This window comes from Anomaloglossus baeobatrachus, chromosome 6 (genome assembly GCF_048569485.1).
Source record: "Anomaloglossus baeobatrachus isolate aAnoBae1 chromosome 6, aAnoBae1.hap1, whole genome shotgun sequence".
In the NCBI taxonomy this organism is placed as follows: domain Eukaryota; kingdom Metazoa; phylum Chordata; class Amphibia; order Anura; family Aromobatidae; genus Anomaloglossus; species Anomaloglossus baeobatrachus.
In genome coordinates this window covers 176,725,475-176,738,195 of record NC_134358.1, presented here as the reverse complement: position 1 = coordinate 176,738,195, position 12,721 = coordinate 176,725,475, and positions in this window count along the sequence as shown.

Here is a 12,721-nt window from a genome sequence, read left to right as displayed (position 1 = left end):
TCTGCAGTGATGGAAAATACGACCACTCACTGCAGCTTCTGGGACACATTGAGAGCAGCAGGGGATCTGGCTGTTATAAGGAGTTACATAAGTCAGGTTACGAGAACTCACAACCAGTTCACCACGGTACCAAATGTGAGTGCCGATGAACCTGTTGCGGGATTGCCAGAATGCCAGATTGTGGGACATGGTGCCACAGAAGTCTGGCAATCCAGCAGTTAGGTCTCCGGATTTCAAACCAGGGGCTCCTCGCTGCCCTCAGTGAAAGTTGAACCCGCTCAGTTGCAGAACTGCCGGATTGCAAGACATGGCCTCATGACAATCTGGCAGAAGGTTCCACTTTCACAGAGAGTAGCAGGTTCAACTTTCACTGAGAGCGAGGAGTCACCAGTGTGACCTCTGGTGACCTGCCTGCTGAATTGTCAGATTGTGGGACACAGCGGCACAGAAGTCTGGCAATCCAGCAGTTAGGTCTCCGGATTTCAAACCTGGGGCTCCTCGCTGCCCTCAGTGAAAGTTGAACCCGCTCAGTTGCAGAACTGCCGGATTGCAAGACATGGCCGCATGACAATCTGGCAGAAGGTTCCACTTTCACAGAGAGTAGCAGGTTCAACTTTCACTGAGAGCGAGGAGTCACCAGTGTGACCTCTGGTGACCTGCCTGCTGAATTGTCAGATTGTGGGACACAGCGGCACAGCAGTCAGGTCACTGGAGTTCACAGAAAACTAAAAATCCGAAGCAGGTCCGATGTAGTCCACCGAATTCAAGTCCAGCTAATCCAAATCTGAAAAAACACACATCAACACAGGCAAATAAAGATTTTTTCTCATTCACTAGTTTATTAAGAAAAAAAAAATCCCATGTAGGTCCAATGTTGTCCATCGAATCCGACATAGTCCAGCGACTCTAACCAAGTCCAGTGAATCTGATGAACAATGCCTACAGAGCCTCGTTCTGGCGCTTTAAGCTTTATATAGAGTTTATCACAATAATTTTAAATGATGGCAGCTGTGTACTGACTACTATTTAACAAGAGTTTACATCTTATTGTCTAATTTTGAGCACAACCACATCCTTATTGAAAAGAGACTGTTCACTAGAGATGAGCGATGTTCGAATTGAACCGTTTGCCAATTTCAAATTCGAGTGATTTTGGGCGCTGTTCGAGTAGTTCGACGAACTCGAAAGATTTGCTTCAAGTTCGGCTGTTCGAGTTACCATTCGATAACGGTTCGATCACCAAAAGCGTGGCTTTTCACAGTAAGGTTATGTGCGCACGTTGCGTATCTGCATGCATCCTGCATCCCCAGCATAATCCCTCTCTCTTTCCTACTCACCGATCACAGGCGTGGCGCTGCATGGCTGTCACAAAGCTACGGCGGCTTTTCCTCTTTTGAAAATGGCTGCCGCTCATTATTCAATCTGGTATTCCCTGCTTTCCGTGCCCACCGGCGCCCATGATTGGTTGCAGTCTGACACGCCCCACGATGAGTGACAGCTGTCTCACTGCAACCAATCACAGCCACCGGCAGGCGGGTCTATATCGTGCAGTAAAATAAATAAATAAATAATAAAAAAAACAAAACAAAAAAAAACAAAATAGCGGTTCCCCCCAATTTTGATACCAGCCAAGATAAAGCCACACGGCTGGAGGCTGGTATTGTCAGGATGGAGAGCGCAACGTTATGGGGAGCCCACCACCCTAACAATATCAGCCAGCAGCCGCCTGGAATTGCCGCATCCTTTAGATGCGACAGTCCCAGGACTCTACCCGGCTCATCCCGAATTGCCCTGATGCAGGAGTTAAAGGCAGCAGCCCATAGCTGACACTAAGGGGTGCTTCACACACAGCGAGCTCGCTGCCGAGATCGCTGCTGAGTCACGCTTTTTGTGACGCAGCAGTGATCTCATTAGCGATCTCGCTGTGTGTGACAATGAGCAGCGATCTGGCCCCTGCTGCGAGATCGCTGCTCGTTACACACAGCCCTGGTTCGTTTTCTTCAAAGCCGCTCTCCTGCTGTGACACACAGATCGCTGTGTGTGACAGCAAGAGAGCGACAAATGAAGCGAGCAGGGAGCAGGAGCCGGCGTCTGACAGCTGAGGTAAGCTGTATCCAAGATAAACATCGGGTAACCAAGGTGGTTACCCGATATTTACCTTAGTTACCAGCCTCTGCAGCTCTCACGCTGCCTGTGCTGCCGGCTCCGGCTCTCTGCACATGTAGCTGCTGTACACATCGGGTTAATTAACCCGATGTGTACAGCAGCTAGGAGAGCAAGGAGCCAGCGCTAAGCAGTGTGCGCGGCTCCCTGCTCTCTGCACATGTAGCTGCATTACACATCGGGTTAATTAACCCGATGTGTACTGTAGCTAGGAGAGCAAGGAGCCAGCGCTCAGTGTGCGCGGCTTCCTGCTCCCTGCTCACACTGGTAACTAATGTAAACATCGGGTAACCATACCCGATGTTTACCTTAGTTACCAGTCTCCGCAGCTTCCAGACGGCGGCTCCGTGCAAGCGCAGCGTCGCTTGCACGTCGCTGCTGGCTGGGGGCTGTTCACTGGTCGCTGGTGAGATCTGCCTGTTTGACAGCTCACCAGCGACCATGTAGCGATGCAGCAGCGATCCTGACCAGGTCAGATCGCTGGTCGGATCGCTGCTGCATCGCTAAGTGTGAAGGTACCCTAAGTCCTAGGTTAATCATGACAGCCGTCTCCACGAGATACCTTCCATGATTAACCTGTAAGTGAAAGTAAATAAACACATACACCCGAAAAAATCCTTTATTTGGAATAAAAGACAAAAAAACCCTCATTTACCACTTTATTAATCCCAAACACCCATCCTGGTCCGAAGTAATCCACATGACTCTTTCAGCTCTGCTACATGAAGCTGACAGGGAGCGCCGTAGAACACGACAGCTCTGTGTCAGCTCCACGCAGCAACTGAAGTGAGCCGCGATGTCACCGGAGACTTTACCCAGGTAGTGCCTGCGTGTGTGCGAGGATGATGATGGGGGCAGTAGTGCTTGTGTGTGTGGTGATGATGATGAGTGCGTTAGTGCCTGTGTGTGTGCGAGGATGATGATGAGTGCGGTAGTGCTTGTGTGTGCGAGGATGATGATGATGAGTGCGGTAGTGCTTGTGTGTGCGGTGATGAGGATGGGGACGGTAGTGCCTGCGTGTCTCTCTCACTCTCTCTTCTCTCTCTCTCTTCCCTCTCTCTTCTCTCTCTCTTCCCTCTCTCTCTCCCCCCTCTCTTCTCTCTTTCTCTCCTCTCTCTCTTCTCTCTCTCTTCTCTCTCCTCTCTGTCTCCTCTCTGCTCTCTCTCTTCTCTATCTCTCCTCTGTCTCTCCTCTCTACCTCCTCTCTTTCTCTCCTCTCTGCTCTCTTTCTTCTCTCTCTTCTTTCTCTTCTCTCTCTCTCCTCTCTCTCCTTTCTCTTCTCTCTCTACTCTCTCTCTCTCTCCTCTCTCTCTCTCCTCTCACTCTCTTCTCTCTCGCTCCTCTATCCCTCCTCTCTTTCTCCTCTCTCTTCTCTCTTTCTCCTCTCTCTCTTCTCTCTCTCCCCCCTCTCTCTTCTCTCTCTCTCCTCTCTCTCTTCTCTCTCTCTTGTCTCTCTCCTCTCTGTCTCCTCTCTGCTCTCTCGCTTTTCTCTATCTCTCTTCTATCTCTCCTCTCTCCCTCCTCTCTTTCTCTCCTCTCTGCTCTCTCTCTCTTTGCTCTCTCCTCTCTCTCTTCTCTCTATCTCTCTACTCTCTCTACTCTCTCTCTCTACTCTCTCCTCTCACTCTCTTCTCTCTCTCTCCTCTATCCCTCCTCTCTCTCTCCTCTCTCACTTCTCTATCTCTCCTCTCTCTTCTCTCTCTCTCTCAATCATCTCACTCTCTTACTCACTCATCTCTCTCTCATCTTTGTAGCTGAATAATCTTTTTCTGGATTCTCTACTGCAATACAGAGATCAAGATTACCAAATCTTCCTATGCTTTTCATTGCAGGTAGTGGCTCATTTGGTATAGCTACTAACAAGGAGAATTAGTTCACGAGTTCGAGTCCCGGCCATCCTGGTAAAGAATTTAATTTATTTATAATTTTAAATTATAATTATTATTTATTTAAAATTATAATTTAATTTAATTATGCACTGAGGGGAGGAGCCGGACATCAGCTGTTAGCCGCGGGACACACCTCTAAAATCGGAGCAGTTCACGGAATGAGGCTGCATTGCTCTCTCCTTTCTCTCCTCTCTCTCTTCTCTCTCTCTCCTCTCTCTTCTCTCTCTCCTCTTTCTTCTCTCTCTCTCTTCGCTCTCTCTCTTCTCTCTCTCTCATCTCTCTCTTCTCTCTCTCCTCTCTTCCCTTTCTCTTCTCTCTCTCTTGTCTCTCTCTCTCCTCTCTCGCTATTCTCTCACTCTCCTCTCTCTCTCGTCTCTCTCCTCTCTCACTCTCTCTCTCCTCTCTCCTCTGTCTCTCTCCTCTCTCTCTCTCTCTTTTCTCTCTCTTTCTCTCTCCTCTCTCATCCCTCTCTCCTCTCTCTCTTCTCTCTCTTCTCTCTCTGTCCTCTCTCTCCTTTCTCTCTCCTCTCTCTCTGATCCCTCTCCTCTCTTCTCTCTCTCCTCTCTCTTTCCTCTCTCCTCTCTCTCTCCTCTCTCTTCTCTCTCTCCTCTCTTCTCTCTCTCTTTCTCTCTTCCCTCTCCTCTCTCTCTCTCTCAGACCTATTGATGGTCAGCTGATGCGGTCACCTGACAGAATCAGCTGACACTCTAAGTCGAACGGTGAGGCCAACTTTTTACCGCCTGGTCGGCTAAACTATCAGCTGATGCTGTCAGACAGGAGTCTGCACAGAAGTGTGTAGTTTTGTTTTTTTTTGCACTGATGCATCAGCTGATTGTATAAAAGCCGTTTATACAATCAGCTGCTGTGTCATGTGATTCAGGCCCTTGAACCTGACACATCAGCTGATCGCTTTGCCTTCCAGCAAACCGATCAGATGATATTGGATCTGGATTGGACTGCGCAGGATCCTTGACCTAGGATTACTGCAGAGGGGGGTACTTTATTTCAATAAAGATGGAGTCACTAAGTGGATCGTGTTTTATTTCTAATAAAAATATTTTTCTGTGTGTTGTGTTTTTTTTATCTGTACTAGAAATTCATGGTGGCCATGTCTAATATTGGCGTGACACCATGAATTTTGGGCTTAGGGCCAGTTGATAATATACAGCTAGCCCTAACCCCATTATTGTCCAGCGAGCCACCTGTCACCAGGGCAGCTGGAAGAGTTGGATACAGTGCCAAAAGATGGCGCTTCTATGAAAGCGCCATTTTCTGGGGTGGCTGCGGACTGCAATTCACAGCAGGGGTGCCTAGAAAGCTTGGGCACCCTGCGCTGCGGATTCCAATCCCCAGCTGCCTAGTTGTAATCCGCAGGACAGGTTGGCCCAAGCTTTCTGGGACCCTCTGCTGTGAATTGCAGTCCGCAGCCACCCCAGAAAATGGCGCTTTCATAGAAGCGCCATCACCTGGCGCTGTATCCAACTCTTGCAGCAGCCCTCCACACAGAAAAAAAATACTTTAATAGAAATAAATACACAGACACACTAATGGGTGCTTTAAACGATGCGACATCGCTAATATTATTTCGTCAGGGTCACGGCGTTAGTGACGCACATCTGGCACCATTAGTGACATCGCAGCGTGTGATACCAAGGAACGACGATCAATGAGCGCAAAAACGTGACAAATCGTTGCTCGTTGACACGTCGCTCCTTTTCCAAATATCGTTGCTGCTGCAGGTACGATGTTGTTCGTCGTTCCGGCGGCAGCACACATCGCTATGTGTGACACCGCAGGAACGACAAACATCTCCTTACCTGCGTCCACCGGCAATAAGGAAGGAAGGAGGTGGGCGGCATGTTCTGGCCGCTCATCTCCGCCCCTCCTCTGCTATTGGACGGCTGCCGTGTGATGTCGCTGTGATGCCGCATGAACCGCCCCCTTAGAAAGGAGGCGGATTGCCGGCCAGAGCAACTTCGCAGGGAAGGTAAGCCCATGTGATAGCTGTTAGCGATGTTGTGTGACACGGGCAGCGATTTGCCTGTGACGCACAACCGACGGGGGCGGGTACGCTCGCTAGCGATATCGGTACCGATATCGCAGCATGTAAAGTACCCTTTAGAGACTTTATGTTTATTACTCCCTCTCACCCCTCCATGATCCTGGTCTTCTGTCTTCTTTCTCCTTCAACCCATGCAGCCCTGCTACATCAGACAGCACTGCATGGGAGGAATACGCTGCTGCTCTCGTGCAGTCTAATCACTCAATGAGTGAGCAGAGGCTGTGGGTTGTAAGCGGTGATGTCACCGCTGCCACCGTTGAAATAGTAATCTGGCAGGCAGGTTACTATAGCAACGATAATCTCCGATCACCTGATTCCCGGTGCCGCTATTCACCGGCTGTGGCATCCAGTCCTTTCATGTGGGCTGACTCTGTAAAGAGCACTTACATGCAGGAACGGGGAGCCAAGCTTGTGCCCAAGCATCTCGCCGGTACACGGAGATGCTCAAACGAGCACCGCGTACCAGACAGATGCACTGACAGGAACTAGCATGATGCCTAGCCATGTGACCAGTCTTTAGCCAATGAGATAATACACACATGACTGGTCACATGCTATGACGACGTCTTGGAAGGTCCTATCATCAGTGCTGGTTACCGGGAGGGCACAGCGATGATCGGAAGGAGAAGCGGCGGGAGACAGAGTCTGCTGGACGCATCGTGGGGACCTGTTAGTATAATGGCAATGTTTATTAACTGTATGTGTACATGTATAATGTGTTTGTATGTGTTTGTGTTTGCCTGCCATTGTTTTCAATGGGGTTCAAAGGTGTTCGTCGAACGTTCGTCAAACGTTCGTCGAACACACCCGCCGTTCGACGAACCGAACTCGAACACTAGGGGGGTGGCTCATCTCTACTGTTCAGACTTTTGCAACCACATTATATGCTATTTTCTAAATTTTTGCTCCAAATTGATTTCAGTTTGTTTCTCAATTTGTATAGACCTATGATTGACATTAAAGTTTAAAAGTTCTAAAATTATTCTTAGTGGTATTATTTTTTTTTTAAATGGGAATTTTTACATTTAAGGGGTGTGTGGTCTTTTGAATCCACTTTATATCAGTGCATCTTGCTCACTTTCCAGACGCCTTTAATTCACCTTTAATTCTTAGCACATGGACACATACCACCTCAAATATTTACAAATCCATTCAGAGTGTAACAATTCTATATATAGGAGAGGAGGTTTCTGATATAACTGAAATCTTATGTCCCCTAGAGGACATAAGAGAGGAGTGGACAAGAGCTAAAGTGGGAAGAAATAAACATTGAGTTGGCCAGAGTACAAAACTTAGTTTTTGAGTCTAGACTCTCGGCAAGCAGAGGGAGAAATTATATATTCATACAATCTATCAGAGGTTAGTAAAAAGAGCCAAATTTTGAAGGTTAAACTTGTAATTTATGGCTGGACTACATCTAATTTACATTTATATCTGTTTAAGTTTTAGACTTAACTGTAAGTTGTTATTTAATGCAACTTTGTACACCTTGACATAGAATTAGGATAGGACGCTGGCTCTATGGCTGTACCTGTGCCATACAGATTATGCTCTGCTGCAACAGCTGAGATCAGAGCTATCTTATACATAGTAAAGCTGCTTATACATTTTCAAAAGTTATTTGGTTATTTATGCATATATTTTTCACTACAATGTACCTGTGACATATGCTTATTTTCCCTGACAAATTGAACATCTCCAATCCTTATTTCGCCCAACATCATCTGTTGATTGAGAGTTTGCCTACCTATAAACAGAATTCGTCAGTTCAGCCAAAATGGTCAAGTAGCAACCATTACTCTAATCTGTATATGCATATCAAGGCTCTTTTGAACTCCCAGATCAGAGACTTTGGCCTCTAGGAATAGATTTTGTCACCCACCTGACTTCTTCTGAATTTCTCCTATGATATCTTATAATTTATCCCAGATATGAGCAGCACCAGAAATGACAGACAGCTGTCCATCTAATATGTTCTGTAATAATATGAATACTCATCTGAAAATCTGTACTTTCAGTTTTCTGCCAAACAATGATTTCACTTCTGGTTATTCTGTGTGTAGATACATCTTTAGTCTTCATGGATAGTGAGTCAGGTAAATGCCTGTACCGAGGCTGAAAAGCCTTACAATTTTATCAGCTGTTTTTTTTGCCTCTGTAGAGGCATTTAAGTAGGGATCCATCAATAGAGATACGCCTTGAGGGTGTCTGCTGGGCTCACATAAAACTGGCCTTTTTTAGTCGCTAAGTGTCTCAATTTTTAAATGTATTTCCTTATCAATAATGTATGTTCAAATTCCTATATTAAATGTTTGCATACCTTAGTGTCTCAGAGTGCAGCTGTATATTTGTCCCAGGTTATGTGCCATATTAGACCTCTCTATGTGTTGACCCAGAGCTCTTGGTTTGCTATCTTTTATATTTGATCTACTGTCATCCCTCTAATTAGACAATCAGATTTTTTTTTTTTTATTTTACAATTTTTATTTCAAGGATAGGGTTAGGGTTGGGGGTTACAAAATAGGGTTAGGGATGAGTCAGCTCTGAAATACTCTGTTGGTCGGTACTTAAATCAAGAAATACAAAATGTTCAGTTGCTCTCAATTAACAAGTAAAATGAAAGTCAATGGGAAACTGAAGCCTGGGGGCAGTAAAATCATTGAAATGGGTAGAAAAAGTGTTCAGAGAGAATGGGAACAGCATTGGGAAGAGGCTTGGACAGATCTCTGACTCCCAGGTCTCTGCTGGGAATAATGTTGTCAGAGTATTGCTCCACTTTTACAGTCTAACAATAAAACATACCAACCAGCACAAACGATAGGACACTGCAGTGATAAAGACTAAAATCAATAAAAAAAGCAAAATAAAAAGTTTTAAAAAATATTTAAATTTTTTTTTAAAAAAACCCTAAAAGTTTAAATTGCCCTATTTGAAACAAAACAATGAAAAAATAAACAAATACACAGTAATAAAAGGTGATCAAAACATCACATCTAAACAAAAATGGTATAAATTAAAAATGTTAGCTCAAGACGAAAAAAAATTAAACCTGAACATGTTTCTATGAACTCGTACCAATGTGTGACATCATACTGACACATCAGTTTTATCATATAGTGAACGTCGTAAATCAAAGACTCCCAAAACAATTGTGCAATTGCACTTTTTTGTACTTTTGTATTGAACTTGGAATTTTTTTCCCATTATCCAGCACATTATATGGTAAAACTAATGGTTTCATTCAAAAGTACAACTCATGTCACAAAAACAAGCCATTACTGTAAATGGCTATAGTGATAAAAAAAATGAAAAAAATTGTGGCTCTTGGAAGAAGAGGAAAAAAAAGGAAAACGAAAAACAAAAAAATCACCCGGGGGTGAAGTGCTTAAATAATATATGCATCTAACAGTGGTATAAATAGGGAACAGAATCTAATAAATGTAGCCCAGAAAAGTCCTTTCAGTTTTAGGTTGCAACAGCAAAGACTGTAAAGCGGGCTTTACATGCTGTGACATCGCTAGCAATTGCTAGTGATGTTGAGCGCAATAACACCCACCCCCGTCGTATGTGCGATATGTTGTGATCGCTGCCGTAGCGAACATTATCGCTACAGCAGCATCAAATGGACTTACCTGCCCTGCGACATTGCTCTGGCCAGCGAACCGCCTCCTTTCTAAGGGGGCGGTTCGTGCGGTGTCACAGCGACGTCACACGGCAGGCGTCCAATAGAAGCAGAGGGGCGGAGATGAGCGGGACGTAACATCCCGCCCACCTCCTTCCTTCCGCATTGTCGATGATGGAGGCAGTTAAGGAGATGTTCCTCGCTCCTATGGTGTCACACACAGCGATGTGTGCTGCCGCAGGAACGAGGAACAACATCGTTAATAAGAAGAAGGCGATTTTATGTTTCAGGACGACCTCTCTGCAGCAAACGATTTTGGCCGCTTTTGCGATTGTTTAAGGTCGCACATAAGTGTCACACACTGCGATATCGTTAATGATGCCGGATGTGCGTCACAAACAACGTGACCCCGACGATAATTCATTAACGATATCATAGCATGTAAAGCCCGCTTAAGGAAAGAAACCTTGCCTATATGCCTATAATGGTAAACTATCACTTATCCTGCAGCTAGCCCTACAGTTTAAGGCCTACTCATAAAGTCTATGCACTAATTGAAAATTATGCCAAAAAATAAAAAGAAACTCTCCAATACAGCCTGAAATTGATGTAGAGGAGGGTCTCAGAAAACTTTTTTTTACCATTTGAAAATAGTGGGACTCCTAAACAGGTAAAGCCTATGAATTAAGTACAAGGATTTAAAAACATTTACTCCTGGGGAGTGTTTCCCACCAAATAAGCCCTAACCTGAAAATAAGGCCTAGCAGGAATTTTGATTATTTTTTCACTAAGGCTTAAATAAAAGCCCTACCCTGAAAATGATCCCTAGTTGCGGTTCAATCATGAAGTGTCCATGCAGCTAAAAAAGTTAAAGAATATTGAAGGACACTTCATTAAAGAAAGTGAACACCCCCAAAAGAAAAAATACAGACTCCCTCAATCATACTCACTTGATCTGGATGCTGTGGAATGCGAGGACCTGCAGGGGAATGTATTGAGGACCCGCTGTAAAGAGAACACAAACACATACATACACACATCTGGTGATACTGCGATGGTTAATATTTTATATTGAATATCATTTAGACAATTTATATATCTATATATCATTGATAATTTAGTGTTTTGCAAGTGTTATTCAGAAACCTCTTACACAACATATTTTACTCCTAATTCTATTGATACATTTTTGACTACCGTAACTCTTAAGGCCCCTTTACACACTGAGACTTTCTAGCGATCCCACCAGCGATCCCAACCTGGCCGGGATCGCTACAAAGTCTCTGGTGAGTCGCTGGTGAGCTGTCAAACAGGCAAACCTGGAAAACGACGCAACAGCGATACAGACCTGCAGAACGACCTATCTAGTCATTGGGAACGTTGTAAAGCAGCTTTTTGAAAGGGACGTCGCTAACGAAGTCGCTGTAAAGGCCCCTTTACACACTGAGACTTTCTAGCGATCATGCTGCACAGCGGGAAACAAAGGACAAAAGAATGGTCCTGACAGATGTCTAGTGATCAGCGACCTCACAGCAGGGGCCAGGTCGCTGATGTGTTTCACACAATGCAATGTCGCTGGGGAGGTCGCTATTGCGTCACAAAACCGGTGACGTTACAGCGATGTCGTTTGCGATGTTGCAATGTGTAAAGGGGCCTTTATCTTAATCTTTGTATAAACCTTTTCCAGCAGAGACTATGGTTCATGGACTTTGTGTTGTGAAACCTATCTGCTTTTGGGTAATACTGAGCCATCTCATTCCTCTGTGGTTGTAATAAATACTTGCCTGTTACTGTAACAAGGCACGGTGTGATAGTCGTGGACGAGGCAATCGTCTACCGCACCCCGGCACGCTACATGAAAATGGGGGTCCTGGCTGGGTGTGTGGTGTTTCACTCCGGAGGCTATATGCATTGACAGGCTGTTGCCTGTTGTTTTGGATGGCCAGGACCAGATGGTACACAGTTCATTGAGGGAGACCACAAGTTTATAAAAAACGTAGTTTTACTGAACATTAACTTGATATCAACAACGTACATAAGATGGCGGACACAAATCTTCATGCCCATTTCAATATCACAGAGGATCATTAAGCACTTATTCTTCACTTTAGTTATTCAAGCCTTCATAAGTTACATAGTTACTTAGGTTGAAAAAAGTCCTAGGTCTATCTAGTTCAACCTTCTTCCACCAGTTCTACATTTGGTCACTAAAGCCTACTTTACACGTTGCAATTAGTTGTACAATCGCATTTGCGATGTGACACGCCCAGGCTGCATACAGGATCTTAAGAGATTGCACGTAGGTCGTTCATTTGCTGTCACACGAGCGTTAGTAGTCTATGTTAAATTGATCAATTTTGTGTGCGATCCTAGATCATGTGTTCTGTGACGTATGCATTGGGCACCCTTTTTTTTTTTTTATTTATTGACTTGCCAAGCGTGTGTAATGTGTAGGGATGCGTTTTTACTATGTCATCTGCCATTCAGCTCTGCTACATGACCGCTGACAGCAGACACAGACAGCCATGTAGCAGAGCTGAATGGCAGATGACAGCAGACACAGACAGAGCCGCACGATCAGAATGAACTTCACCCGACTTCATTGTCATGCTGTGGCTCTGTCTGTGTCGCGTCCTGATTAGCGGTCACCTGTGAAGGGCTCACCGGTGACCGCTAATCCCCTGAGTAACTGAATTGAGCAGCCCTCTCTTATACATATACTCACTGATCCCCGATCCCCGGCGCGGCGCTGCACAGCATTCACACTGCTCCGGCGGCTTTTACTATTTTGAAAAAGCCCGGACCGGCGGTGTCTTCAGCAGCTCCGGTCACCTCCATGCAGCAGAGCTTGAAGCGACGCTGGAGGTCCGTGGATTACGCCGGACATGGAGGGTTTTTTCGGGCTTATTAAAGTGGTGAACCAGGGTATAGGTTTGTGTTTTTTATTTCTAATAAAGGATTTTTTCGGGTGTGTGTGTTTATTTA